Raw genomic sequence first — 7667 nt, forward strand, 5'->3', positions numbered from 1 at the left:
GGAGAGAAGGTGCCTGAGGAAATACTTCGAAGCTGCCCAGCACTTTTAGAATTCCTACACAGTCCCCCCTGCTGCCTTGCTTCCTAAATGGAGGGTAAAGCACAAGGCAGAGAATAATGTTCACTTAGGCGGGATCATAGTACAAGAGCACGAGACTCCCTAAACCAAATGTTGCTACTCACCACAGTTGTAGGTCTTTTGGAGTACTTCATTACAATGCAGAAAGACCCACTCCGGTACCGCAGTGTGGTCCTTCGTCTGCTGATATTGCTTTCCTGGTCGCGCTGTAATGCTGTCTCTCCCGTTATTGTGGCACTATGCAGATTCTCTGGTGGGCTGTTCTCAACAGTGGCTGATACTCGGAGACAAAACACGCACTCTCTTGCACGCTGTGCTACAGTAACCGTGGTACCAACAGTGCGCACTGCATGCAGCCCTCACCTTGCTCGGATGCAGTGTGGTTCCGGCAGACCCCCTTGCCGTGCATCAGTGCTTGCAGCGGTAACTTCTCCTTGGCCCGGCCGATGCAGCGCAGCCCCACACGCAGCTGGGAGTGTAGACCCCACACGGCTCCCCCAGGGCTCTGTAGCAGGCTGGGTTGCAGGGCTCCCCAGGAGCCACTCTGTAGCAGGATTGGTCGCAGTGCTCCTCCGGGCTCTGTGGCAGGAGGGGTTTCTGCAGGGGTCGCTCGAGTGGTCTTCCTCGGGGCGCGTGGTCTGCTCCTCCGCGCATCCAGATCTCCGCCGGTGCAGCCGGGGCATCCCCGCGCCCCCACGCCCTGGACTCCAGCAGCAGCACCATCAGCAGCCAGCAGTGGGGACACATACTTTGGGGGGTGTTTGAGAGGGAGAATAGGTGTGCTGGGGGTCTGCGTGCGCGTGGCAGCCGGTATTCTGTCTGTGTGTCTAGCTATGACATCAAAGCCGGGCAATGCAGGAAACAAACATAGCGGAGGCGAGGTCAGGCCCGACAAAGTTCATGGTTGCCAGGCAACCATGACCTCGAGTGCCAGCCTCCAGACCTAGTGGAGCCGCGCCCGCCCCCAAGCAGGCATCATGGAGCCTGCCCTGCAAGTCTCTGTGCATGCGATTCAGCACGCCACTGACTTGCCTTGTAATTCTTTTTAAAATAATCAGAGGTTGAAGGCACTGGCAGGCTGACTCGCACGCACGGTAGCCCGCAAGGCAAGCTCCATGACCTCTGCAATCTTTTCGCGACCCCTGATTATTTTAAAAAGAATTATGCAGCACGGCTTAATCAGAGGTCGCAAAAAGATCACAGAGGTCGCAAGGGAATAACCAGAGGTCGCAGTTGCGACCTCTGGCGACCCCCAAATGACGTCCCTGTCTCCACCTTTGGCTGTCTCACATCCTGACACAGCCCTGTCTCTGCTCTACTCTTCAATTTCTGATATGCTTGATGCTCTTGCCCGTGTCATGAGGATCCGTTTGAAGTCCAAAGCCAAGTGCAATTCCTGGTATGACTCTGACCTAGTAGGGCAGCTGAGAGGAAATGGAGGACTTCCTGTTCATCCTCTGACAAACTGGTCTGTCGCCTGCTACAAAGGCAATACCGACTCTCTGTCCTCACCAAGAAGAGAGCCCACATTCAAACATGTGTCTCTGCATCTAACAACTCGGCCGAACTCTTTAAAATCTGCAAGGAGCTGGCCAACCCTGCTGCAGTCTCTACCCATCCTGTTTCCTCCCAGGCTCTTTGCAATGCCCTTGCCTCTCACTTCATTTAAAAAACCCAGGACATCCTGTCCACCCTCTCCACCCACACTCCTCCACTCCCCTCTCCATCTGTGCTTGCTGACCCTCCTTTAGCCACCCATCCTTCTCGTCCTTTCCTCTTTTCACCCCTGACGAGGTCACCAGACAAGTCCGATCTATGAAAGCCTTGTCAAAACAGGTTCATCCCTGTTCCTCTAAAACCATCAAGGACCACATTGACACCCTTGCTCCGGCCCTTGCTGATTTTTGCAACCACTCCTTTGCCTCAGGATCCTTCCTCTCCCCTCTGAAGCACTCCTTTGTGCATCCTCTTCTCAAGAAACCCACAGCTGATCCTTCTTGTCCAGCTAACTATCGCTCAATTTCCATTGCTCCCTTTCTTGTCGAACTCCTGAAAAAGATGGCCATCTCTCAGCTTAGCCTTCATTCCAATTCTGTTGGCTGTCTCCATGACCACCAGTCTGACTTCAGAGCTGCCAGAAGCACGAAAACTGCTCTCCTGAACATCCGTGAAGATCTGCTCTCCAACCTTGACTCTAACATTCCCTCTGTCCTCATCCTCCTTGATCTCTCTTCTGCCTTCGACACGGTCAACCATACCATCCTGCTCAACAGTCTCCGTGAAAACCTGGATATCACTGATCAGGCTCTGGCCTGGCTGATCTCTTTCCTCTCAGATCGACCCTCCCAGGTCCAACTTGTGTCCTTCCTTTCATCTGTCTTCCTCTCTACCTGTGGTGTTCCCCAGGGGTCTAACCTCTCGCCTTGGCTTTTCAACCAATACCTGCAACTCTCGCCCACTGCATTGCCACTTTCTGCTCAGATTTCCAGTGCTACGCTGACGACACTCAACGCATTTTCAGGCTGCCCTCTGTCACCTCCTCTCCCTCTCTCATCTCCGATTGCCTAACTGCCATTCAAGATTGGTGTTCTGCCACTGATCTTTGTCTGAATGCCAGCAAGATGGAGATCCTCCTCATCGGCACAACTTCACCATCCTTTCCCCTTTCTGGCCGGCCTCCCTTGGCCCTCCTCCTACCCCCACCTGCGAGGCTAAGAACCTCGGGGTCATCTTTGACCCCACCCTTTCCTTCTCCGTCAAATTTCCGACTGCACCTCCTCAGAGGTACTCTGCCTTTCCTCTCCTTCCCCCAGAAGCTCATGGTATCCCAAGCTCTGGTTCTCTCTAGTTTGGACTATTGTAACAGCCTCTTTCTAAATCTACCTGCCTCTACTCTCCATCCTCTGCAACTAATCCAGAACAGGACTGCGAGACTTGTCCTTGGCCTGAAGCCCTGGGATCGTATCTCTCCAGCTCTGAAATCTCTCCACTGGCTCTCCACTGGCTCCCAGTGGATGCAATGATTAAATTCAAAACCCTCTGCATTGTCCACAAGGCTTTCTGGGGCCTGGGTCCAAAATACCTTCAGCTATCCCTCCGCAAATACCTCCCCTCTCAAGCTCTTTGCTCCTCTACCTCCAACTCCCTCAGGGTTAGTCGTTTTTCAAAGAAACAAGCTGGGGGTAGATCTTTGTCTTCGGCTGGGGCCTCCCTCCGGAACAGCCTCCCTGCCATTCTAAAACTTGAGGAGAACCATCTCCGGTTCCGGAAGCACCTCAAGACCTTCCTCTTTTCTTCTGCCTCCGCTCCCCCTCTCCCCTGCTGATCTGTTCTCTCATGGCACTGTGCACCTGGCCACCCTCTGTCCTTCCGGCCCAGGTAACTGCTCACCCTGCCACCCTCCCGCACTGCCTCCGGGCCACCCCTTGCAATGGGGTCTGTATCTGTACCCATAAAGCCCCCCCCTTTTTCTCCCTGCACTTATCAGACCTACCCTGTCTGCTGCCTTAAACCTAGCACTTGCAAATTGCTGGCTGCACGACCACTGTTTGTTGCCTTTATTATTTATTTATTGTTATTTATCTGTTTCTCCTCTGCTTTGCACTTTCCACTTCTCCCTCCTTCCATGCACTTTTCCCCTCCCCCTCTCCCATGCGCTTGCGCATTCTCAATGTCACTGGGCCTAGTAAGATCGCTGTTTTGTTCTCCCCTGTTCCCCTCCCTTGCCGCGCTCTGAAACACTTGTGTACGAGCACGATAGAAATAAAATATCAATCAATCAATTCATTCAAAACATTACACGTTCAAATTATCCAACGTTGATTCACTCAAGTCATCCATAATACAAAATGAAATTAGCAAAGCTATTCAGGGGCTTAATCAAGGTAAAGCACCAGGACCTGATGGATTTTCAATTGATTTTTATGTGCACTTCAAATCAATACTTACTCCCAATGTTTTACAACTTTTTGCTGATTATGTCTCTAATTCTAAATCAGAAGGAACCTTTACGGAAGCTATGCTCCTAGCTTTCCCGAAACCTAATAAAGACCCCAGGATTACCACAAAGTTACAGACCAATTTCCCTAATTAATACCGATTGTAAAATCTTTGCAAACAAGACCAGGTCAGATGTGTTAAAGAAAGAGTATCGGCATCCAATATTATAATGTTTCTGAATGCTTTGAACATCACTGTCCCTTCCACTGACCCTTATGCAGCCGTCGCCTTAGATGCGGAAAAGGCATTTGATAGGCTTGAGTGGGATTACCTATTTGAAGCGCTGTGCTGGCATGGGTTGCACAAAACCTTTATATCCATGATTAAAATTCTCTACTCTAATCCCCAAACTTCCATTTTTATTAATGGTCAGATGTCTTCCTTCTTTCCTTTAGGGCGAGGCTCACGACAAGGATGCCCTCTCTCCCCTTTGTTATTCATCTTAGCCCTTGAACCTTTTTTTTTTTTTACTTTTAGAATACATCCCAGTATTCACGGAATAACCTTTGGAGATCAAAACGTCAAATGAGCTGCATATGTGGATGACATTTTTCTATCCCTTAAGAGCCCTGTGAAAAGTTTACAAAATGTACTCGATATTCTATCACATTTCTCTTTAGCGTCAAAATACAAATGAAATATGGACAAATCCAAAATTCTCTCCTTAAATATTTACTGTAACAACAAAATCAAATATTTAGGACTACACATGTCTTCATCAATTAAATATATCATTAAAGAAAACACCAACAGTATCTTGATCGAAATCAATACCCTTTTAGAGTCATGGTCCCTTTTATTTCTATCCTGGTGGGGTCGTCCTCAGTCCATCAAAATGATGATGTCCCTGGTTATTTTGTATGTTTTATTCATGCTCCCTATCCCTATTCCCAGTAAATTATTTAAAGATATTGATTCACGCCTTACTAATTTCCTAGGGGGATAGAAAAAGCATAGGATGTCTCTCAGTAAATTGACGATATAAGTTACCTCTGGTGGAGTAGAATTTCCAGATTATGCCAAGTATATATTATTCCTTTATATTAAAGCAAGCGCAACGTTGGTTTTATCAAAGTGAACAATTTTCAGTCCCTACATGGGTCAGTGCAGAAAGTTATATGGCTAGGCCTTTCTCTCTTAGTGACTGTTATGCGCTTGATTCAAACAACATATTTACCAAATATTATCATGTGTAAACCACTGGCAAACAGATCAGGGGGTATCTTAGCTCTCCAAATTCACAAAGATTCATACCACAACCTAAATGGTTTAACAAGCTAATAGGAAACAATGGAAAAGTCGTCTTCTGGAAAAATTGGGTTCTCAATGGAACCAAATGTGTTCATCAACTTTTCAAGAAAGGTGTACCGCTAACGTTAAATAAATTCAGAGCGGAATTCCTCATTCCTCAGTCGTTCTATAACCAATACTCATTAAGAATGAATGCTATTACAGATCATTTGTAGCTCCTGTTGCATCCCTTTGGACAAACTATCGACTTCAGACATAAGCACATGTATGACTGTCAGTTTCTGCCTCCCACTTCTATAAGGAATTTACCAATGACTCCAGTCAGAACCCTCCATGGAAAATACAGCAGGAATGGCAACAAGACTGCTCAACCACCTTAGAAGATCACAGCTGGCCACCCTTTTGGAAAAAGACCTCTACAATAACTGTTGCTGCTAATTTGACCCAAACTCTTTTCTTTTTCCGTCATAGACTTTTCATTACTCCTGCTAACCCTCTTAAGTGCATGATAATCTTAGATAACAAATGTTGGAACTGTCAAGATGGGGAAGGATCTTTTAAACACACGTTTTCTGAATGTAAATTTGTTAAAGCTTTTTGGGATAATCTGTGGTGTATTGTTAAATGTATTTTTAAGCAAAATGAACCCTTTAATGTTAAGATTCGATTTTCGGGGAGCACCCTCTTTCACCATTTAAATTCCCATACATCTAATTTACTTGATCTCTTCATCCTAATGGCAGTCCAGGTAATCACTCCCCTTGGAAGAAATCTGAACTCATTAACCACAAAATATGGTGGAACTCCATATGTACTATACATAGGATTGAGGGCGGCAATGCTTCAACACTGGTACTGTATCGCAAATATACATTGAAATGGAGAATGTTTACAGATTTTCTTGCCTCAGATAGTCATACTGCTTTAAGATCATCTTAAGATAATTGATTAATCGTTACCCTCACCCCATCCCTCCCTTGCCTCTTTTTATCCCTCCCCGCACCTTCACTTCTTGTTTATTTTTGTATGTCTTATATGTCTTCCTCCCTCTTCCCCGCTTTATCCCTAAAAATCTATGTCATGTTCCATGGCCGCTGGCAACTGCTACCGTACTGTCAGCTCCGCCGCCGGCCGCATTTCCTAGTTCCGTCACGTTCATTCCCCTGGTATTCTGCGTGACGGTCTAGTGTTTGCATGGTGTCCATTGGGAGGTACTTAACACCCTTCCTCCCAGCGGTCATTGCGTTGCAAAGCCCGCTGGTGTATTTACCTTTCTCCTTTGGGTCAGACGCTAGTCTTCGCTTCCCCTGAAGCCCTATCTTCCACTTACTTTCTGGCTTCTTCTCTGTTTTTGGTTTCTGACGCCTCAGCCTCAGAGGCGTGTTTTTTCCCTTTCTCCGGGCCGCCTGCCTCGGCGGTACGGGCCTTCTTTCTCTCCCTACAGTGTTTGCTTCTTTCTCTCTCTTCTTTCTCTTTCCGGGTTTCTCTCCCCGGTCCTCGGTGAGCCCCTCTACTCGGCTCGGCTATTCCGGTACTTTCAATTGAGTTCCCGTACTCTGCTGGCTTCCACCTTGTTACGCCGCTACCTTGTTTACCTTTTGGACAAACCTTAAGCTCCCGCACTCCTCGGAGTGTTTCCTTAGAATTTCCGGCTATTCTTGGTACCTCCATTGCCTGCACCGGACTCAAAGCAACGGCGAAGGGTTTTTTGTGCCTTCCGGCTTTTTCCCTTCTTCATATCAGCCCCTCTCGGAAGAGGAGTCACAGGACTGCTGTACCGCCAGCAATCACTGTGGCTTCCTTCCGCGGCAGGCAATTCACATCAAAAAAAGAGAAGGACTACCTTACGCGACGTCGCCTACAGGCTGAAGAGATTGACGACGGTGGTTCAGGTGAGGAGGACAAGGAGGAGGAGGGACGAGGGGGGGACTGAAGAGGTCGAGTCTGATGCTCAGGACAACCTAATTATATTCCTAGAATACATATAGTATCAATACAATGCAATATTTCTTTCTTTCAATAACTCTAATCATCCACCTCCGAATTGCATACAAACTGTTATGCTAACTTTGCCGAACACACGAATGGCAACAGAGTTCTGCTCTGGCTATTCCTATTGCTATGGGCCTATAAACAGTAACTTGCTATGGGCCTGCAAACAGTAACTTGCTATGGGCCTGTAAACAGTAACTTGCTATGGGCCTGTAAAGAATAACTTGCTATGGGCCTGTAAACAGTAACTTGCTATGGGCCTGTAAAGAATAACTTTCTATGGGCCTGTAAACAGTAACTTGCAGACATGCATATCGAAGGAATCAAAAACTGCAAACACCAAAATG

This window comes from Ambystoma mexicanum, chromosome 4p (genome assembly GCF_040938575.1).
Source record: "Ambystoma mexicanum isolate Mex_15411 chromosome 4p, UKY_AmexF1_1, whole genome shotgun sequence".
NCBI lineage: Eukaryota > Metazoa > Chordata > Amphibia > Caudata > Ambystomatidae > Ambystoma > Ambystoma mexicanum.